Consider the following 24,164-nt stretch of genomic DNA (forward strand, 5'->3'; position numbering starts at 1 on the left):
CTTGAGCAGAAATAATACTGACATTTGGGACCAGCAAATGGCATAATGGTTACATCACTGAACTCCCACATGGCTGACCGTGGTTTGAGTCCCAGACCCGGCGGCTTCAAACTCACGCCAGGCACATATGTGTGCAAACAAAGTTTTTCATTTCTTGACATTGTTTTACTTTTTTCACACTGTTTTTAATTTTTGAGAACTTAACAAGTCTGCAGTAATGACTAGGAGGCTGATTTTTACTCTTGCTTACAGCGGACTATTGCCATGCTACCATTTACCTTTTGCGACACACCCATCAGGGAGGCTGATTCAGCACAACTCTGGACATTGTTATCATGTTCTCTGGACACGCCCTTCAACCACAGCCTTACCTGCTGCCAAAGCCTAACCCTTCCTCTCCCTTCCATTCACTTTTCCCTATGTTCTTCTTGCCTACCCAGCTATTTGCCTCAGAGGTGGACGCAGTTTTCCCAAACTTTGATAATATGAACTTAAATTTGTCATAACATCCTGGGGGAGAAAAATTCACATTTTGTCTTTAGTTATCTACCAGGACTGCCCTCTAGCCTGTTTCCCACTCATTGTATACGTGTGTGTGTGTGTGTGTGTGTGTGTGTGTATGTGTGTGTGTATATGCCATGGACAGTCATTTTTTGTCAATATTCTCTTTTAAATTTTGGTTAAAAATTTAAATTCTATTTTATCAAATATATATATACATGTACATTTTTAGTTCAAATAATAGCATCAGAAGTTTTATCATTTAAAGAAATAAGCAGCTTCCACCTCACATTCACCCAAGAGGAGAATGGAGGAGAAGGGATTGCGGTGTGACCATCCCCTCTGGGGGGTGATTTCTCACTTTCTTTCTCTATGTCTCTCTCTGTTTGGCGAGCGCATGCGCCCTATAGTGAAAATCTCTCCCAAAAAAAAGTTACAGAAAGGTCAATGGCACATGCAAGTCTCAAATGTTTCTGTTCCTTCCTACATGCTTGGTTGGTAGTCTGACTTGGTAAAGAAATCTAGCTTGGAAATAATTTTGCACAGAAATTTGAAAGGATTGCTTTCTTATTTTCAGTGTTGCTGCTGAGAAGTGTGGTATTATTTTAATTCCCAAACTCCGTGGGACTTTTCTAACCACCTTGCTGGAAATTCTAAATTTTCTCTTTAACTCTGATATTCACAAATGTCACAATGATGTGGGTTTTTTTTTTTTTTTTTTTTTTTTTTTTTTACATTCTCTATTCTCAGCCCCTGGTAAGCCCTTTCAACCTAGAGAAGAATTTCTTTAATTCTGGAAGTTTCTCTCATATATACATTTTTTAAAAATATCTTTTCCTCCTCACTTGGGAAATCTGTTTTGATTGAGGCTGGAGCCACTGAATGAATTCAATTCACTAATCATTTTCTCTTTTCATTCTCTCTCTCTCTCTCTCTCTCTCTCTCTCTCTCTTTTTCCCACTTCTTTGGCTGGGAGTTTTCTTCAGTTCTATTTTCCAATTCTTACTCTGAATGTTTTTAATTCGGTTCTCATATTTTTAATTTGCAAATAATGTTCCTTGTTGTTTGCATGTTTCACAGTATTATTTCTTTTATTTTTCTGAGAAATTGTTTTCTGAAATGTTCTACTTGTTGAGTTGCTTTCATTAAAAAGAAAATAAATAAATGTGTTGAGTTCAGTCTCTTTTTTCACATTAAAAGTATCTAGCAAACCTGAGCCAGTTAGGTGGTGAATCTCACATGGCCAACTATGCAGTTTGAGTTCCGGACACAGTGGTTTGGAAAACACGCTGGGCATGTGTTTGTGCATGCCCAGAATCTCAAGAGGAGAATGGAGGGGATGGGATTTCAGTGTGATTATTCCTCAAGGGGATGTTTTCTCACTTTCCCTCTCTCTTTCTCTTGCTGTCTCTCTCTTCAGAGATTGCTCTCACCTTATGCAAATTAAATTCAAAAAACAAGAAGTATCTAGTGATTTTTTAATTCTATGTTCATGTTTAAACAAGACACCTAAGCTCTGATCAAAAGCGTTTGGGACAATTCATATGTTTGGGTGAGGTTTGATAACTGTAGATATACTAAGTATACAAAATATCAATGCCTGTAGTCTTTATTTTTTTTCCCCTTGGGCAGTTACACTTTCCAGAAAATAATTTCCCTATGTCCTGACTGGCTGCAAGGAATCTATGCACAATTCAAGGAAAGAAAGCCGGGGTTCAGATTGTCATTTATTCCCTAATTTTTAACACTACTTCTCACACATCTTCTCAGATTGTTGTGTTTCCCAGTCCAAGGCTTTTCTGTTTGAATGTCTTTTTTTGTTTGTTTTTGTTTTGTTATTAGGTTTTTGCCACGTGCAAGAGAGGGAAAGGGAGAAGTCTTTTCCCGCCCCCCTACCAGGAGGGATAGCCACCCCGAAATCTTTTCTCCTCTCAGAATTTTGGGCATGTACATACACGCACACCCACCTGCACCCAGTGTGATTTTTCAAGCCACTAGTTCTGGGACTTAAACCATGGTCAGCCGTGTGGAAGTCCAGCTCCTTAACCACCATACCACCTTCTGGCTCTGTTGATTGAACATCTTTGAAAGGTAGGGTTTATGGCTAGCAGTTGGCTTAGTGACTAAGGTGCTGGACTCACAGATGACCGACCTCGGTTCAAGCCCTGGAGCTGATGGCTTGCTTTCTCACTATCTCTCTCTTTCTCTGTCTCTCTGTGGTCAAATTAAATAATAATAGTAATAAATAAAATAATTCTTTAAAAAGAAAATGTAGGGTTTTTTCAACCTTCTGCCAGAGTTGCTGAAGTATTCACAGCTGAGCTGATTGGAGGAGGTGTCTTGGATCTAATGCCTCAATTACAGACCCGAATTTTCAACTCCATTTGCACTACTTCTAGAGCAGGTTGTGCCTAATTCTTTCTCACATTCATCGGCAAGAATCTATGTTTCCTTTTATCTTTCCTCATGTAAGCACACTCATTTTTGGGCTTTCCCTCCTTTACGAGTGCCTTCTGGTGGCATCTCTCTTTTGCATTTCATGTCTCTTTCCTCTGTTGGGTGGATTTAAACTTCTGTCACTTCATGGTAGATTTGGTGGACCGGGGGAGATGGCTCATGTGTTCCATCCATCATGCAGACTACAGGTCCCTCAGACTCCTTCCACCGGACTTCACTCATTTATTTGACTAATATTCTCTCCACACAAGTATATTCCTGTGAATAATAAGAGATCCAAGGACATGTAAAATATATTGTTAATGCTAATGAAGTTTATATACAGGTTGAAAGACAAAATATACACACATTTAAAAATTCTAAAGGAAATTAATACAAACGTTGAAAATATGCTAAGCCCCTAATTTGGTGCTATATGCGATTAAGTGAAAGGAAGTGCTAAAGCTGAGTACTGCAGGCTTTCAGATGTTATTTCTTTGGTCTAGAAGGTGAGGACAAGTTTCTCTAAGAAAGTAGAACTTAAATTTCATAGAATGTGGAAAGCCTCTGAGAGGGAGCGAATTCAGGGTGAGAGGAATAGTAGAACATAGAGAAGGCATGGGGGAAGGGGTAGGAATTTGGCAAGAACAGATGATTCATATTAGGAAACTATAACGTGGTTACTCCACCCTCGAGGGAAAAAATATGCTAAGAAAAATATGGATAATCATATTTTTTTTAACCCACTGTATTGAGAGTCTAGGCTGTGATCCTAGGTGTGCCTTGAACTTGATGCATAATTAATGTGAGTCACTAGATGGCCTCACTTCTGACCCATACTGTGAATTTTACATAATGAAATTTCCCTTTCTTCTGCATAGTGGAACTCCCAGGCACAATTAGCCCCTCCTAATAAAATTAGCAGATAAAGAGCCAGGTTCTGCTCTCTGAATACTTTATATGGAAGAACTTTTGGATCTGCTTTGCTAAAAGTTTCTTGAAGTAATTTTTAAAAATAAATGAGTAGGTAGGTGTACTACTGCTACCAAGGAAGTGGTAGAGAACTTTCAGAAAGCGATAAGGTGACTTGAGGATAAAAGATTCTCTGGCACAGCAAATATGCTGAAGATGGAACCTGCATAAAAAATCAGTGTATAACTTAGCAAAGGAATGATGCATACTACCAAAAGAGGCGGGAGAAACAGGAGGAAATCATTCAGAATGGAACACTGTGCCTTTATAAGAAACTGAAATGTAATTAATTTATATTTATAGAAATTATGGCTATTTGGTGGCAGAAAGATGTAAAATATGCAAAATTAGAAATATATGGTATTTTAATATCCTTTGAAAGAACTAAAATCTGGATAGAAGATCCACCTGGGCATTAATAAGTTTTGTTTCATTCTTTTTCTTTATTCTTCTCCCACCCATAACATGGTCCAGCCCTTTATCCTGAGACCCTCCTAGGATCCCACAGTGTTCTCAGCTCATATTTGTCCTCCATCTTTTCCTTTTAGTCTTCTAAAACTAAAAGGACTTCCCAGAAATCCTTTATGTCAACTTCAGGTAATTCTAAATGGGCAGATGCATGTCTTATCCCTGGAAATGGTGGGAGTAGACAAGTATTTCCCTAGAACTCCTTTAAGGATGCTGCAGTTCTTCTTGAAGAAGAAGGGAGCCTGATCCTGCAAGGTCGATCCTTGTTGAAACTTGCTTTGGGAGGACAGTTCTTCCACTGGCAGTAACAGCTACAGTAGCCCCAAATCAGACTCCATACCATGCAATGGCCACAGGTGGGTCCAAGAAAGTCAAATTTGAAGTGTTCTTCTTAAGAGAAATTGTGTTTCCAAATGACATCTTTATTCACAGAAAAACCAACCATCTATAATTACAGTCGGTGCATTTTTCATCCATGGCATGGCACTGTGCTAAAGACCTTCTATTTATCCCTCCACATCCTCTCCATTTGTCTCCATTCTGCTCTGTGCCTGGCTAGGCAGACCTACAAGGACCACATCAACAAGACTCCTCTGCCCTCCAGCTTCCTCTTGGGTCTGGCCATTGAGAGACATGGCGAATCAGAGGGCAGGAGAAACCTCAGCTCCCTCCTGTGAAATGGCCTTGGGTTGCACATGTCATTGCATCTAGCCCAATGTTTTTCCTGGGTCAGTCACTGCTCCTGGCTCTCATCCTTTCAGGTATAGAAGTTTGTCCTACACAGCTATGCTACTAGCCTCAGGTTGCTGCTCTGCGTGTGGATTCACTATGCTGAGGCCCCAGCACACACACACACACACACACACACACACACACACCACACACATCCCTCAATAAACACTCTCCTGTAAATAAACTCTCCTGGAAGCATCCAAATGCAGGAATACCATCTGTTTTCTGCTAGGAACTGACAGAGGTGCTCACTCAAGAAAGAAGTCTACTCTTCATTAAAGATTTTATCTAAAAAGTCTATACTTGAAAAGAGGTGAACACACACACACGCACACGTGCACACACACACACACACAGAGCAAGTGAAAAAAAAAAAACAGCTTTGAAGTTAGAAGAACTTGGTTCAAGTTCCAGATCTTTCTGTTACAAACTATTTGTCCTTAAGCAAGGTATTCAAAAATTCAGTCTTGGTTGTTTAACCCTAAGATAAAGATAATAATAGTACCTACATCATAGAATTGGTGTGAAGATTAAATGAGTCCCTATAAAGCAAGCTTGTCATTTGTACTGCTAATAAGAATTATCACAGTAAGGGACCAGCAGTTAGAGTAATGGCTGTGTCACTGGACTCCCATGTAGTCGACCGTGGTTCACGTCCCGGACCCGATGGCTTAAAACTCACGTCGGGCATGTGTGCGTGCATGCCCAAGATCCCAAGAGGAGAATGAGAATGGAGGAGAAGGAATTGGGGCGTGACCATCCCCCCTGGGGGGTGATCTCTCGCTTTCTGTCTCTCTGTCTCTCTGGCGAGCGCACGTACCCTATAGCGAAAACCTCTCAAAAAAAAAAGAATTATCACAACAATAATAATAATAATAATAATATAAATAATTATTAATGACTGTTCTTCTGAAGGAGGCTTAATCTAGAATGCGGCCTTGAATTTGATCTTAAAAACTGGGACAGCTAAAAAGTATGTTGGTTGGCTCAGGTGGGACTTACCTCAGATATATTTCTTCACGCAGGGCATAAGAATTGTTTGTGATTTTCCATCAGTGCTCCCTTGATTTCTATAAAAAAAAAAAAAAAAAGAAAAGAAAAAAAAAAGTTACCTTGAGATTTTCACAAACATCAAGAAGCAGCCACTTCATTCATTGTCAAATGTAGTGACCACCATGCCCAGAAGTCCTCTCCAGGATGGTGAGATACAAGTTCTATTGCCTACGTCTACAACTTCATTCAAAAGCAAAACAAGAGCCACCATTCTCCTATCAGTGTGATAAATTAATCACTAGCTTTAATTAAGGACCACATTGCAGAGGCCTCTGTAATTGGAGAGTTAATTTAATTAGCTATTACAAGTTAAAGTAATTTCCACTTCCTTGAACTTAACTGTGTTGAACAGAGTGTTTTCAGGAAAACCTCATTACCTGCCCGATTATCCTAAGCCTTCCAGCCCATCTACTTTTGATCATGTTTGACTACAATCCAGGGGACAAAATCCTGCATGGGTTTAAAATCAGAAAGATGCTGACAGTATGTCCATGAAGCAGATGTACTTTTGTTGTACAAAGTTTACATATGTTAATAGATTTAGATTGGTCTGTGAACAAAGTCAGTTGCTATTTCTTGATTATTTATATAAATTAAAGGATGGCTTAACTTAATTCCTACCATATGTGCCCTCTGGCAATAAAGGTTGCTAAAGATTTTCTCTTTTCAAGGGATTGGAGAAGAAAGACTACCTACTATCTGCCAGGACTTAGCTGTATTTCATAAGGGGTGGTTTATTTTGGAACCTATAACGATCTAATCAAGAAAACCATGGATCTGATGTAACTTCCCCCTACTCAACTCCAATACCTCTCCTAGAAAAGACCATAAACAAACTACAAACTAAAGACATACAACAGTATAAGATTTCACCACCAGGCACAGCCCCAAATCAAGACTTGCAATTTTAAGGATCTTGACATCATGGCCAAAATAGACAAAGCAGATGTGGTTAGCCTGGTTGACCATAGATTATTGGTATAAAATGGCAGTAACATACAGAAACTCCTGCACCCAGAATCAAGGAATGAGGTGCTTCTAAAGACAAGAAAGGGAGGTTTGTGATTCTTTACCAGTATTGGCATGTACATATTAGAAAACAAACATATTCATTTGACACTATAATTAATCTCTTTTCTAGCACCCTTTTGATAGACAATCTCTAATACAAGATAAAATAGGAAGAAGGGGGACATTTGTCCTTTGTCTTCTATAACTCTATGAAGGCTGGGTTATGAAAACAGGAGTGGATAAGCCTTAAAATTCTTAGGTTGGATTTCCCAACTCAAGATTGAAACACTAGTGCAGCTGTTAAGTGCTGCTCATATGGAGTCAAGTCCACATGGCTGACCGCGATTCAAATCTTGGCCCCTGCAGCTTGAAAAACATGCTGGGCATGTATGCATGTGTGCCCAGGATTCTGACAGAGTGGAGAGAGGAAAAGTGATTGGGGTGTGACAATGCTTTATCGGAGGTGGTGTCTTTCTCTCTTTCTCACAAGCATATACACCCTCTGGCAATTAACAAAAACAAAAAGGTAGACATAATCTACCTCCACCTCTGAGGTGTCTTCTATCCCAAGTCAGAGAGGAAGGACAATGCCAAAACACCAGAATTAATTTTAAGCCCATTTCTGCCTGTAACTCATTTTGTGTCTTTGGCCAGGTAATATGACATCTGATGCTCAAAGCTGAAGTAAGATTAGCTAGTAAGTGAGCTGGCGCATGTACATGAGTTTGGAAAGTGTTAGTGTTCTACAAAAAAGGGTTGAATGGTGGAAAATTCAGCTCTGTATTTCTAGTTCCCAAAAGTGTCTATTAACCAGTAATAAAAAGGAGTATAAATGCTTTCATTATTATTCTTATATTTAGTGAAAAAGAAACTATAGGTATAAGCTAATTCATTTACCCACTTTATGTAATAAAATATTTTATATGAAAGTCATTGATGTGCCTCATAAACTAAACATTTTTTCTGTATCACCTTCATGAAAAAGCAATTTCTTAGACCAATAGCTTAGATAAAATCAAAGATGATAAATCTGTAAGAATTAACTATAAAAAATTGTGACACAGAGTTTTAACTTCATTTTTAAAGTAGCATTTTTTTTTTTACCTGATTGAAAGAATAGTATGTGCTCATTGGAGAACATTTGGGAAATATTTGTTTAAACACCATTAACCATAATAAGTATTATGGTTCCTTTTTTTCCTCTAGTCAAATATATGTATTCTTTTGAGAACCTTTTTGCTATAGGGTGTGTGCACTTCCCAGAGAGACAGAGATACAGAAAGCGAGAAATCACTCCCTAGGGGGGATAGCCATGCTGCAATCCCTTCTCCTCCATTCTCCTCTCGAGATTCTGGGCACACATGCACACATGTCCAGTGTGAGTTTCATGCCTCCGGGCCCAGGACTCAAACCATAGTCGACTACATGGGAGTCCAGCAACATAACCATTATGCCATCTGCTGATCCCTGATCATGCTTCTTAATATCTGCCTGCTTTGGACGTTTTAGCAATCTTGTACATATGAAAAGCCTAAGATAACCAAAGACTGTAGCAGTTCACTTTCAGACTACCTAGCAGATAAAAAGGAAGCCAATAAACAGAACAGAAACTCTCTGCTTTCCATACTTCTGAGTGAAAATAAGCTTTATCATGGATGCTAATTCCAAGACATGCAAATTCAGTGCTCTTAACAAGACTATTGAAACTTCCTACCAGTTTACATTGTATTTTTCTTTCTCTGGAAGAAACTATTAGAAATAATTTTATAGTCACTGACAACTATATTCCTCACTCAATTGCAGAAGAGAATAACAATTCCACAAGTCCCCTTTTTATACAAAAGGTGGAGGAGAATAAGCTTGGCCACTTACCTAGAAATTCTGGGTAAGTCAAAGATAGTGTTAAGTCTATAGGTCATCTGGAATTCTCCAGTAGGTACTTGTCACATTGACATAGTCCTTTCATGTGACTACATCTAGAACAAGGGACACTGGAAATATTAGGTTGTTGGAAGAGTCATGGTGTATTTTTTCTGTTTTTTTTTTATTTTATGCAAAAATGAATCATGACTTTTCCAACAACCAATACATTCACCACTACAAATCCTTACATAGTGCTTGTTTAAACTTGGTTTTTCTGATGCTTTTTAAGGGAAGAGTAAAGGTTTGTAAAAATCTAGTTGGCTAGTTGATTGAATGAACTTGTTTTCATCAACATCAAAAACCACAGGAGACAAAAGGGAAGAGAAGGAGATCTGAGGAACTGTCCTGAGAGGTCTCACTCCAAATTTACATTACCTCAAAACTCTTCTATTTGTCAATATTAAATTAGCAAATACGTAAGTTTTTAGAAATGCTGATTTCAGGAGTTGCCAGTTAGGAGAGTTAGTGCCTTGAGGTCTACGGAATTGAGGAAGGAAAACTGTTTATCAGCTTACACGTTTAATACCTCAAAACTGGGCGGAACCTAAATCCTGGGTTCTTCTGTACTTTAGTTACTGAGTGGTAGAGGAGACATGTGCCTTCTGGAAATTTGTATTATTTTCATGCACCCATGTTCTTACAAGTCAGTTGTCAAGGAGGTGCCACTTAAATAACAGCTACTTATTAACAGGGAACAGGCATTGCATTCCTTAACTAGTTGGAGTTTCTTGTTCCTTGTTACTCTCTTGGTTCTGCAGTCACCTGAAGTATTTGTACTATACCAAGAGCAGGAAAATCTCATCTTTATACACCTTTTACATCTCCATTTTTGTAGTTGGGATATAAATACTTAAGGGGAAAAAATATCTAAGGGTATATATAAAAGCAAATAATAATGGTCTACTTTACAAATGGCCAGACCTACATTAAGAAAGATGTGAACTCCCTCACTAATGATTGTGGGCATGAGGAGGGTGTGCGTGTGTGTGCTTTTGTTTTTTTAATAAAGTATATAATAAAATTTTTTAAAAAAAGAAATCAGCTCTATGAGATGTATGATTTGAGAATAGAAAGAAATTTGTCCAGAAATATAAAAGTGGCCTGTATAAGAGGAACATACCAAAAGAAGTACTGATGAAGAAAAAAATATGTCTTTTTAGAGCCCAACTAATTGTAAAGCAAGCCCTTTTGGCTGAAAACAATATTCATTTGACCTCCTCCTGATCCTTGAAGCCCTGGTTGACTATAGTCTCCTTTCTTCTGTCTAAAATCAACAGTAATGATTGCCATTTCTCAAAGCTCTCACCTAATCCTAGCATTGCTATGGGTTTCCAACAGAGTAACCCTTACATTCCATGGGTACAGGTAGGTATTATAGCTGGATCCCATATGGCCAAAATGCAGTTGAAGACACATACCCAATGACTTGAAAAACATTCCAGGCAATGTCATCCCAAAGCAGAAATATCCATTTGCATCCTACTTGGTCTTTTGTTCCTTCATTTCCGTAGGTCTGTATGTACGACCTTTATAATGTGCAACTTATTGAAGTGCATTTTGATGTGATTTCTAAAAGGCTTGTTTTTGAAAATATCTAACAGTTGCGTTTTGAAGCTACTAACTTCAAGAATATCTATTAAATCATTGATGCATTTATTTTCCTCTTTTTTTTTTTAAACCAGTTTTGGCAGATGACCTTCATAAGCATCCAAAACAGACATTAACATAGGTCATTTCACCATCATGCATCTTCCACTACATTGTTTTTTGTTCCAAAATTGAGGTATTGACATAGCAACAAAAGATGATTTCCTAAGTATGTGTGCAAAAGGTGACTTCCTTTTTTTCTGGGGATTAATTTTGGAGACAGAAAAAAAAAGTTCACCTTATAGTTGTGCAAATGGGTATGTATAAAGCCATTAGTTCAAATTAATTGCAGAATTCTCCAAGTAGCATTTCCTTTGTTTTTTTCTTTCATTTGCCCTTGAAACCCAAGATCACATCAACTTAGGTAAAAGGTTTGCTTTTAAATTGCAGGATTATTATTGTCTCTTGAAAAGGAAGCATCGAAATGTCTGTTCAGCCAACAAGGTTCAACCTTTCAAACTTAGCCTGCCCACTGGTTTATTAAGCACAGACTAACACCAACCAAAAAGATAGCAAAAAGGGAGGAGTTCACTGTCAGCACTTCACATTGCAGGTTTTCCTCTGAATATTCAACTTTCCCACAACAACCTGCATCCTGCCTTCTTCCTCTGAATTCTGCCCTTTACATGCAAGGAGGAAAAACGCTGCTGTGTGTAATAGTGGCTGAGAGTTGCCACCTTTAATCTGCTCTTCTTGTCATGAGAATGAGAATGAGTGTATATAGAATAATTTTTAGAAAAAGAGGTACAAAAAAGTCATCTCAGTTTTCTACCACCACTTTTTTTTTTTTTTGCCCCCAGTAGAAACCTACAGGCAAGCTCTTCTTGTTAGATACTAAATATTCAAAATTCTAGAAGTGAAGTATTTTGAGTTATTAGAACTAAAAAAAAAATGTAGAGCAAAGCAGTTATATTTCCCTTTGACTCTGTCACAGACAAAATTATGTGACCCGTGTTCAAATGCATTTTTTTACTCACCTCAGTCACAGGGATGGGAAGAAGAGGCTTTGGCCCCAACAAGAAAATAAGTCTGTTCTATGAGACTATGAGCTGCTGTATTAGATCTTAACTCTTATTTCCGTGAGTGAAAAGTTCAATGTGAGATGAGGGCATCCTCAGCCGCCCATCGGGACGCATTGGTCCTAAGCCTTGGGAAAACCCCACTGTTTTTCTTATTGCCCCTCCCCCACCCTGACATGGATTCATTCACTTTCACCAGGTCTCTGTTTTCTCTTCTAAAGGAAAAAAAGTTTCCCCAGTATCCTTATTAAGAGAATTTTTAATAGAATTAAAAATTGGGTTAATATTGACTTAAAGCTAAAGATGACAAACTCTTCCCCCGTACAAAAATCTGAAAATAATTCTGATAAAAAGAGCAATTCTGCTTGTGAGCAAACCAGATGGCTACACACCCCTTCATCAAGTCTGTTAGTTTTCACATTGCTGCCTTGTAAGTTTCTCCCCCGGAAAACACATGGACATGAGACTTATGGACTAAGTTAGGAATCTGTTTTAAAACAAGGCCCATCCACACTAACCCCTAGGTCTGCCCGGCATAATTGCCTGCTTCATTTTCTTCAGGATATTTTCCCTGGCAGATTGACTACCCTTCTGGATAACTAAATATATCACTTATGGTCAATGAAGAATAAACATTGAGGCTTCTTTGTGGAGAACTCAGACCAAACTTCAGGGCTTGCCCAAATTCTCTGGATCCATGCAGTAAGCTGGTCTGGATATGCTCTCCAGGGTGAGAGCACTCGTATTTGGAAAATTTCTTAGATTCTAGTTGAACGTTTATTTCTAGAGTTGGTCATTAAAAGCATAAATTGAAAGAATATCAGAAGTCTCTTTTTAAGGAAGGTTTCCTGTTTCAATGGAAAGCAATGATTAAACAATTGATAATCCCACACAATACCAATTCCTCTAAGTCATTGTCACATCACAGAAAGACAAGATAATTAATGTCCAATCTTGGAATTAACAGTTAGCCTGCTAGGGTGGGTATTCATTGTCCAATATATTGTGTTAATATATTTTGTTTTGTTTTGTTTTGTTTTGAGAGAGAGATTCTTTGCTACAGAGCAAGTACACTTGCTGGAGAGACAGAAAGTGAGAAATCACCCCCCCCCAGGGGGATGGTCACACTACATTCCCTTCTCCTCCATTCTCCTGTCTGGATTTTGGGCACACATGCATACGCACCTAGCATGAGTTTCAAGTTGCGGGGTCTGAGACTCGAACCATGGTTGACCATACAGGAGTCCAGCGCTTAACCACTATGCCACCTGTTGACCTTGTGAATGGATTTATTTTTAAAAAGTTTAGTACCCTAACAAATAGAGAATTACTGAAGATAGTTTGAATTGACCAAAACAAGCATTAGTATGGACTGCTAAAGGCATGGAGTTCTCAGAATGGGTGAAGATTCCATAGACAGACTTCAGAATGAACCTCCTAAAAAAGATTTGGAAAAACAGTGTTGTACCAGCACATATGCATTTTAGAAAGAAGGTTCATAGCTTTTTTCATATTCTCAAAAGGGCCCCTGACAAAAACTGTTAAGGATCATATACATTAGTTTAGACCCCAAGCATTATACATTAAGTAACATGCTATAACCTCATGATTTGCGTTTACCAATTTAATCTTTGAAATCGAATTCTCCTCCAAATCCTGACTCTGACATAAGCTAACAACCATGTATTATAGTTCAAGTAACTACTGAATAGTTTAAAGCATAACTGTGTAAGATACTGATAAGCAGATGTCCTTCTCCCTATTAATTGCCCCCCCAATAATATTTCCTTGGCTTCCCTGTGTCCTAGAGGTTAAGAGAGCTGGTCCCACCTGGCCAACCACTGAGTACATTGCATGTGTGCCCCAAATCCTGACTGCGTAGAGCAACGAAGAAGAAAAAGGGATTAAGGCATGACCATGCCCCATGAGGGAGTGTTTTGTCCCTCTCCCTTTCTGTCTCTGTCTCTCATGGCAAGCACACATGTCTTCTGATGAATTTAAAAATAATAACATTAATAATAATAATTTCAAATTAATGATTAAGCAAATAAGCTATATCTTCTGAAATAACATTATAACATTTGAAGAAATGAATGCTGATGATAAGTTGATACTCCTCTCACTAATTTTTTTTTTTTTTGAGATCTTTTTGTTATAGGGCACCTTTGCTAACCAGAAAGACAGAGAGACAGAAAGCGAGAAATCACTCCCCAGGGGGGATGGCCATGCCGCAATCCCTTCTCCTCCATTCTCTTCTCGGGATCTTGGCTATGCACGCACACGCGCCTGGCTTGAGTTTAAGCCACCGTTTCTGGTATTCAAACTGCAGTTGCGTACATGGGAGTCCAGCAACATAGCCATTACGCCAACTGCTAGTCCCACTCCTCTCACTAATTCTAATCTAACCGTACTCCCTACTATGAATTGTAATCTGTTTAATGCCAAAGTACTCTCCAATTTGGTATTTTATGTAAAAACAGAATTTAAGAAAAAAGTATTCATTACCCATTATACCTGCTAGATTTAACTAATCAGACCCAGTTTATGTATGATGTGATTCAAGAAAACGCTCGATGCAAATAAAACTTCAGCACTTTATCAACTTCATCACTTTATCACTGCTTAATTTTTCTCTATTTCAGTACTCTGTGTACCAAAAATTTCACAGGAGCCTCTCAGAACACTTTGTAATTACTTTTTTAAGGACAGTTTTTAAATTCCTGTACCATAAAATCCACCATCTTAAAGTGTGCAGTTCAGTGATTTTTTAGTACAGCCACAAGGTTGTGCAAGCATCATGGCCATCTAATTTTAGAACAGTTTCATCACTGCAAAAAGAAACCTCGCATCCATTAGCAGTCACTCTCACTCTCCCCTCCTCCAGCCCCTGGCAACCACGAATCTACTTTCTGTTTCTATTGATTTGCCTATTCTGAACATTTCATATAAATGAAATCATGGCCTTTTGTGCCTGGACTCTTTTACTTAGCATAATGTCTTCAAGGTTTACCCATGTTACAGCATTTATGAGGAGTCTTCAACACGTTCATAGAAAATACATAGTATGAAAAAACTATGCATGCATTTCCAATTTCTTTGTATCAAAATAAACTTGGACTTTTAACTTGATTTTAAATAAATTTTTTGAAGTTCCCTGGTAGGACCACTTCTTAATTGCTTGCTTTCAAAATTTTTAGTGAGATTGCATCTTCGTTGTTCATATGTGCGTATGGAACTACGGTGGTATCTGTCAGATGCCATTTTTTTCTGAACAGCTCCTGTGAGACATTGCATAATAGTAAGGTATAGCAGTAAGAGGCATGGCATGATGTCAAGCTGGTTCCAAAGAGACTTCATGCATATGTAGTTTGCATAGTGAGTATGTAAGAGCCCCAAGTGTGGGGGTGGGGGCTGAGCCACCAGATCTCAGACAGAGGCAGAGCACTCAGGTGAGAAGACAGTAATAACTGTGAGGACTTTGTAGGATATGACCCAGCTCTCAGTGCTTCTAAGACTTTGAGTTCCTTCAAATGCGCTGCCCAAATCTTAGTGTTCAAACTTGTACAAAGAAAGGTTGAGCACCATCATCTCATCGACTTTGGTTTTCTTTACTTAACTAACTAGTGACTATCATCAAAAAACACTGAATTCTTTTTTGGGGAAAGAAGAAATGCTATTGATTTGGCTTGATGTAGGGTTTGCTCATCTTTTTATTTTTTTGAGAATTATTTATTTAGGGCCCGGCAGGTGGCGTGATGGTTAAAAGTGTGTTAGATTATGACATGATCAACCACGGTTTGACTCAGGCCTAGTGGCTTACTTTCTCACTTTCCCTTTCTCTCTCTCTCTGGTCAAATAAAAAAAATAATAATAACAAATGGAATTAAATTTATAAATAATTTTTATAGGGATTATTTATTTATTTTAATTTATTCTTCTTATTTTTTTTTAAATTTGTGATAGGGCACATACTCTCACCAGAGAGAGGGAGAGATGGTGAGAAAGAAAGGGAGAGTGAAAGTGAGAATGCAAGCCACCAGGTCCAAGACTCAGAAAGCAGTCAGCCATGTAAGAGTCCAGCGCCTCAATCACCACGTCATCTGCCGGACCCACTCATCTTTTAATAAAAGGTGCTTTGCTGGGTCATAACCATAGGTAGTCTATTTATCATGGCATTTGCTTTCTCTACAGGCAGAAGAGGGAGGGCAATTACATAGAGCTATGATACCACTGGAACCATTAAAAGGTAGGGCTGCCTATCCTTGTTCCCCACAAAGAGATCCTTTCCATTTAATTCTTTTAAGTATACACCAGTCATCCTCTTCTCCTTATGATGTATCCACCAGTCATTACAATTTTAACCAATTTAGTAGGAGCCAGGTATAATTTTATTGACTATAATGACAGGATTCTTGACTATTTTGAGTATGATCCTAGAGCAATGGCTCCCATATGACCCAGAGGATCATGGAGAAAACATGTTACAAATGTAGATGCTATGGTGTGATTCTGATCAGTTAAGTCTGGAGATGGAGTCCAGAAATTTCGATCATAAGTAAACACACTTGTCCCATGTTGATGTAGGAGGTCAATCAGAAGAATCTAAGAAATACTTCCCTACTGGCTTCAGTTTGTAAAGTGCCTCAGACACCATTTCAAATATGTCCCTCTTAAGTGTTTATATATTCAATAAGACAATAAAATTAGAGCTGGGGGGCACAAACTTTAACTTTGTTATTGCATCTCACTAAGTATGTCCTTCTGATGCCAATATTTGTCCGTCCTTCCTCCATAACGATGTGAAATAATAGTTATGTTGCTGTTGCTTGAAAAGATGGTGACAGCAGGCAAAGCTTTAGAAAGTAAAGCTGGTTCAAGAGAAAAAAAAAGAAAGAAGCCGACCTAGCATCCCTGTGTTTGGAGAAAATTGATTGGCACACTGAGGAAATGCTCTTTGGTATTTCTATTTTGAGGAAATAAGTGTTATTTGTAATGGGAAGAGGCTTTTAGAGTGAGGACAACTTGTACAATGAAGACAATTTCTGTCTTTTTAACTTTTGCAGAAAGCATTTTCAGCATGGCAGGATATAGACCTGGAGTATGAAATGCGTGTGTCTGAAAGTTCCTATGCTAAGATTCATTTTCTGAACTTGGCCTTTCCTTGGTCTTTGGCCCTGGGCCCTCCTTCAAATCTTCAAGTCAAATCTTTCATGTAGAGCATGGAGGCATTTTGGAGAACACACCCACTATGGACCTCACAGTGGCAGGTTGTGGCAATAAGTACAGGACAGCTTGTGACAGCAGCTTAACAGTATCCTTTCTTGCGTATTCATGTCCTAGCGTCATCTTGTAGGTTCACATGTCACAATTAATTTTGTTTAAAACTAAGGGAATACACAAAAATGCCAACTCAATTTGCCTACCTGAGTCTAAAGCATTCCTTTATAATCCAAAGGTGGTGTGTCCATGATAACAACAATTACGGTCGAAGGTTTCTTTTTTATAAAGAATTACTTTATTTAACTTTATTTATCTATCTATTTATTTATTTATTTTAATCTCACCAGAGAGGGTCAGAGTGAGAGAGTGTGTGTGAGAGAGAAGGAGAGGGAAAGCAAGAAAGCGAGCCGCCAGGTCCGGGGCCCGAACCACAGTCAGCTGTGTGGGCATCTAGCACCCTTAACCAACACACTCCCTACTGGCCCCAATGGTCAAAGGTTTTTGAAATTTACTTCTCTCCCAGAAATGTTCTCTGGTTTAGGGAGAACAGTAAAATATCTATATCTTACTTGGACCAGCAGTTAGTGTAATGGCTATGTCACTGGACTCCCATGTAGTCAACCGTGGTTCGAGTCCCGGACCCAGTGGCTTAAACTCATGCCAGATGCGTGTGCGTGCGTGCCCAAGATCCCGAGAGGAGAATGGAGGAGAAGGGACTGCGGCATGGCCATCCCCCCGGGGGATGATTTCTTGCTTTCTGTCTCTCTATCTCTCTCTGTCGTTCTGTCGAGCGCACGCGCCCTATAGCAAAAACCTCTCTTTAAAAAAAAAAAAAAAAAGGTAGGGGACCAGGGGACCAAACGTGGTTAAAATTTCAGATTTTTTCAGATTTTGGAATATTTGCATAGACGTACTATCCTGGCAATGAGACTCAAGTCTGAACATAAAATTTGTTTGTTTCATAGACTCCTTGTGTGCAGAGCCTAAGGGTAATTTTATGCAATATATTGTTTGATTATAGTGTTTTGGCTGTGACCCATCACAAAAGTCAGGTGTGGAATTTTCCACTTGTGAGTTCCCATCAGCACTCAAAACTTTTTGGATTTTGGAGGATTTCGAATGTCAGATTTGAGGGTTAGGAATGTTCACCCTGGGTCTGAGTACAGAAAGCAGAGTGTGTAAACCAAAAGGGAGACATCTAGTTAAGGCTAGGGACTTGACTGAACATGGTTAAGCAAGTCTGAAAGAAAATAAACCAAAATCAGAGTTACCAACCAGATCAGAACTAGACAAAAAAGTAGATTATGTTAAATATATGGGAAAATAAAAAGCTAACAAAGGCAAACACAGAGGAAAGCTCAACATTAGGAGAAAGTGGTCAGTAACCAGGAGACCCACCTACACAGAAAGCCCAGTCTAGAAATAGATGAGGAGTGCCAATTGCAAAAAGAATCAGTCCTGAGGAAATCAACTGCCTGGTCCAAAGCTCCTTAGCTATTTTGACCGAGAGTGACCTCAGCAGTTGACCTGATAGCTAGATGGAAAGGAAGACATATGACTGAGAAACAAATTGTCTTTAAGGATAGTACTTAAAAATTCTCATGCAGGAGACTAGCAGATGGCATAATGGTTACATCGCTGGACTCCAGTGTAGTCGACCATGGTTTGAGTCCCAGACTGGTGGCTTGAAACTCAGTCTGGGCATATGTATGTGCGTGCCTGCCCAAAATCCTGAGAGGAGAATGGGGGAGTAGGTTTTGCAGTGTGGCCATCCCCCCAGGGGATGATTTTTCATTTTTTTGTCTCTCTGAGGAGCATACACACCCTATAGTAAAAATCTCTTTCCACAAAAAAGAAATATATATATATATTAATTCATATGTGAATGAGAGGGTGAGAGTGATGTGAAAATGGGGAAGATCTATTATAAAGAATGGTAGTTAGACATCATATCCTTGGAGAAGCCCTCCTGGAATTCTCTGCCTTCTGCCCTCCCTGTAAACTTTCTCTCACTGCAATGGCATCTACTACACCCTACAGTGGTTGTCCATCTCCTCCTCCAGGCTGCAACTACCTCAAAGACACACATGATGGCTCATTCATCTTTATATTCCGTATTTACAGTGGTTTTGCAATAAGAGCTTATCAAATGTAAACAATTACCTTTATCTTATCAAACCACAAGTTCCTCACAGACAGGAAATGTGCCTTTATGGCACTTATAGGCACAATATTTCAGCTGATAAAGAAGATGAAACACTTCATCTAATGGCTTTTATCCCCTTTTAACTCATTTAAGGAGTATCTCTTAGACCTTAGGTATGCTACAGTCATGCCAACGACTCCTCTGACTATCACTAGAAATATGTTCCTCTTTCTATTTTGTAGGAAGTGATGGTCAGAGTTAGTTACCAGGCATCCAGAGTTTGGTCTACAGCCCTGTCTCTATGATGGGCCTTGGGTCAGTTTTTAAAGAGGCAATGTCACAGAACAATTAAACACAGACTGGGGAAACACAGAGTTGTGTTCTAGCTCCTTCACTTATGACCTGGTGACTTAGGACAAGTTATGTGACCTATTTCTGTGCTTTGGTTTTGCCATCTGTAAAATGATGATAAAGGTATTTGTGAAAATTAACTATATTACTGGTAATTTTGGGAAGTACTTAAGACAGTGCCTGGCATGTAGTAAACTATATAAATTATATAAAAATGAGATGCCAGTGATTACTTTGATCCACAATTTTAATTCCAACACTATATTGGGGAGCTTCCTCAAAACATTAGTGCTTAGCCACAATTTTTGTTGAAAGGACATTTTATCATAAAAATGAGTTTAAAAAAAAACTGAAAATGTGCATATATGTTAACATTACGTTACTTATCATGAAAATAAACTGTAGTAAGTTCCTGAATTTATCATACAAAACCCCAAAGACTTACCTAAAGAAACTAAGATTGATAAAAGTGTGTATCTTTTGACTTAATCATTTCCAAAGAAGCTACTAAACCTGAGGTCATTATTATTCATACAGAAAGAGAATCTCTTCTGGAAATTTTTGAAACATGACCAACGTGTTTTCTGATCACTCCTGCTTCCGGTGGTGGGGTTCAAAACCACAGCAACTTGAAAAACGGCAGAGATTTACAGAGTAAAGGCTCATTTGATAAACTTTCAAAAGAAGTAGGCAGTACTTCTCTCCCTTTTCTAAATGTCCCATGTGTCGTCAGCTTTTACATCAATTAAAACAAACAAAAAAAAATATTTCAACCAGCCCCAAGCTGGTTCTAAGCAGGAGCACACACTCTTCCTCAGCTCTATACCCAGAGTAGGGAATTCCCAGGTAATTCCTCTTTCCTTGGGGATCTCCCGGATATAGTTACTCTAATCTGGAACACCTTATACGACACAAGGAAAGTTTTCTCTCCACCTTCCCTAACTATTATCTCCGGTATACAAATGATGAAATATGGGAAAGAATGGATCAAAAAGAACACAATTTCATTTACATAAAATGATGAATTTGGATACAATGACAAGTTATAAATAATCATTTCCCAGAATAAATAGGTTTTTTTTTCTTCTTTAGAGATTTTTGCCTTAGGGCACATGCCAGAGAGAGAGAAAGATAGAAAGAGAAAGACAGAGGGTGAGGGAAAGTAGGAAATCACCCCCAAAAGGGGATGGCCACACCACAGTCCTTTCTCCTCCATTCTCCTCCCAGGATCTTCAGCACACACACACATGCCTGGCATGAGTTTAAAGCCACCGGGTCCAAGACTCAAACCACTGTCAACTATGTGGGAGTCCAACGACATAACTGCTGTGCCATCTGCTGGTCCCAGCAATTTTGATGATTTAAAAAAATAAAATAGGGCCAGACAGCAGCATGGCAATTAAGGTGGCTGGATCCCATGTGGTTGACTGAACAGTTCAAGTCCCAGACCCAGCAGCTTGAAAAATACCAGGTGTGTGTGCACACAAGTCCAAAATCCAAAGAAGAGAATGGAGAAAAAGGGACTGCGGCATAGCCATCTGCCCTGGAGGGTGATTTCTCATTCTCTCTCTCTCTCTCTCTCTCTCTCTCTCTCTCTCCAGCGAATGCACACCTCTATAGTAAAAACTAATAATAACATATGGTGCTAAAATCACATGTGAACATAATTCGATCTTTCAAAGATAGGCGCTGTGCTTAATGGTTGTCCCAAGAAAGAGCAGTCATTATTTAACAGTATCAGAAATTGCAGAAAACAGAACTACAAGTAAATGGTTCATAATGGTTCCTAGTGTCAGGTTGCTTTTTAAGTAAGCCCTTGAGTTTTTTTTTTTTTATTTTTGTTTGTTTTAGTTTGCCATTTGTCTCAATTTGAAGGAGATAACAAATTCCACTTATTTAAAATTTCTGGTTTTTTCAATTTTGTTCCTATGTTCATCTTAACCTTTTAAAATATATTTTCAAAAATTCTGTAACTTATATTGGCCTTTTAATATCACGTACTTCACCTCAGTCGACAGTTAATAGCCATAGACAAGCTAGTGAGATCTCCTTTGTAAAATAGCAAAAAATAACTACTTAAAAAAAAAAAAAGTCCGACGAGCTCTCGCTCTGAGACAGAGCACATTTGAGCCAAGTCCTCTTCCTCAGAAACCCTGTTGTTACCATGGGAAAACTGCAAAAATGCTCAAATGTGGGCATGTTATAATTAGAAGCAAACGTGGGCTTTATGGGACCTGTCATGATGTTTCTAGGAAGCTAGTTCTGCGTTGGCTTCGTAAGACATCCTTTTCCTACAATCATGACTCACTCCTCCTTCTCCTAACTCACCCCCCACTTGTTCTGGGTGGAAGAATGCCCAAATGCTCCTGAGACAGATGAGGAGGCGGATGTCCAGTCCACTAACGAGCACACACTTCTAGGCATTGTGGAAATGGGACAAAGGATTTGGCTGCATATTTCCAGGGCCAACGGCGTAATGGGTATGTGTTTATCACACATGGAGAGACTCATTTCTTTGGCAACCAACTCTAGCCTGCTCACTAATCCACCCAAGCCCTCCAACCCTCCCTCCTCCTTGCTTTCAGGAAAGCGTATGCAAGTTCTCTGCAAAACGATGAATCTGCTCCTCAGGGAATGTACGAGTCAGAAAAGCTTTTAAAAAGGAAAGAGGAGCCAAAGCCTTTGCATAAGTAGGCCAGCTGCAGAGCCTCAAGAGAGCAGAGGGGGAGAAACTTCCTCGTAGCCCTGGCCCCAAACCACAAGGCTGCCACTTGTCTCCATTGTCTTCCCATAGTCCCAAACAAGCCAGCCCACACCTTGGTGACTGCACCCACTGTCATTTTCAGGAAAAGAGATTTTCTGAATCCATCATGGCATTTCTGTGAAATCACAGAAATAATTCATTGAATCACAGAACTGAAAGAGATGATCTAACCTTCTTTATTTTTAAAATGATGAAAATGCAATCAAGGGAGTTTCGCTGACCTGACCAAGCTCATGCAACTACAGATCCACAGAGCAGAACTAGAATCTAGACATCTTTATTCCTTGTCATTTGCCTTTTTCACTTGAGCTTGTAATAGCAAACCCTACAGGAGATATGCTTTTTTTCACCTCAGTCCTCGGGCTATAGTTTCCTTTAATGCTCTCTCTCATTTGTATGATTTGTAACCAGCCTACAGCTGAGTTGGATCCGATTGTAAAGACTCATCCACAGGTACTGCTTGCTGGAAATGAAGATTTCTAAGCCTTTCCTTGGAGGAATTCTGGGATGGGGTTCAGAAATCATTTAAGCCGTTTCCCAAGTGAGTCTTATTATCAAGCCAGTTCAGGAAACAACATATTAGAGCAAAGTTTTTTAAAAAAATGCATCTTTGATGGGCAGAGTGTCTCAACAAGAATAGAAGAGGGAAGGACAGGAATTTTGCCTCCTAGTTGCTTTTTTAGTGGGTTAGCCACTAGACCACACTTCCTCTCTAGGAGAGACAAGGAATTAAAATCAAAGGTTTACCACTGATTCATGCTGCCTGCTAATGCTCCTATTGCGCCATGCTGTGACCCTACGCTCTAGGACTTGGAAACAGATGTGGGAAGTGAGCAGCGGAGGTACTAAGGGAAGGGGGAGGCGCAACAAGGCAGCAGGCCAGGGAAAGAACTTCCTCTGCTGCTAAATTTCAGGCAGGAGTGGAAGTCAGTCTAAATTGTTACCATGCAGATCTGGAATCATTTTTGCAATCGCCTGGCTCCAATTCCGGGTTTGTGCATTCCACCACAAGAACTAAAAACCTGGTAATTAACGCTGCTGACCTTACCGTTGCCTCTGCCCTCATCTGAATGCATGCTGTGAAGTTACATGTTTAGCTAGACAGTCATTTCATTAGGCAAGAAAGTTGGGTTACCCGCCTAGTCCCACCCATCCCCTCCTCCAGGCATACTTGAAAAGGAAGTACAGGAAAATGAAGCAATTTGACCAAGGTTTTCCTAATCCCAATAATGTGGTGGTTTGATTATAAGTGCAACCAAGTCAGTTTTAGTTAAGCTTTCCAGACACCTTTCAATACATTCTTATCATTATACAACTGAAAAGACTCAGATTTATTTTCTCCCATAAAGTGAATACTCGATGTGCCCTTAGACATGGAGTTTACCATGTCAGTGTTTATCAGAAACACATCACTCTGAGAATGAAATATTAATTCTAGAAATAATTTTTTGCAAATTCTCTGCTAAACCAGAAGTTCCATGAGGGCCGGGCAGGAATTTCAGCCTTGGTTTTCACTGGACATTGCAAATATGGCAGTGTTTAACTGCCACCAGTTATAGGAGCTAGATTTTAGGTCCACAGAAGCCAGGGCTTCCCAATTTAGCAAAGAATACAACAGGATGGCCAGTTAGATTTGAATTTTAGATTTTAAAAATGTTAGCATAAGTATATTTCATGCAGTATTTAAAACACACTTATACTTAACAATCACTTATTGCAGATCTGCAACAGAAATTTAGGTGGTCATCCTATTGACCAATTTGATGACCCTGGCAAGGGTCCTCCCTCTTAGTACTGGGGTCTCCAGGATTTGCTAAAGATAATCAAAATGAGACCCCTTTCCACCAGAAGGCTTTAAGTGTAGCTCCAGAGAAAAGTCTGTCACGCAACTGTCCTATTACGTTGTGAGAAATGGTATAAA

The 24,164-nt window shown here is 39.1% G+C and overlaps 1 long non-coding RNA gene across 1 annotated transcript in view; it reads right to left on the reverse strand.

Annotated features, from left to right (window-relative positions):
• Positions 1–2,782: 2,782 nt before the first annotated feature.
• The window catches only part of LOC114004621 (uncharacterized), a 48,035-nt gene continuing 26,653 nt past the window's right edge, over positions 2,783–24,164 (reverse strand). Inside the window, exons 2-3 of the long non-coding RNA XR_003546740.1 lie at positions 6,112–6,179; positions 2,783–3,216 (exon numbers count right to left, since the gene is read on the reverse strand). This is a non-coding gene — a long non-coding RNA (uncharacterized LOC114004621). The remainder of the gene's footprint in view (positions 3,217–6,111; positions 6,180–24,164) is intronic.

Source organism: Tupaia chinensis, unplaced genomic scaffold (assembly GCF_000334495.1).
Source record: "Tupaia chinensis unplaced genomic scaffold, TupChi_1.0 Scaffold000062_1, whole genome shotgun sequence".
NCBI lineage: Eukaryota > Metazoa > Chordata > Mammalia > Scandentia > Tupaiidae > Tupaia > Tupaia belangeri.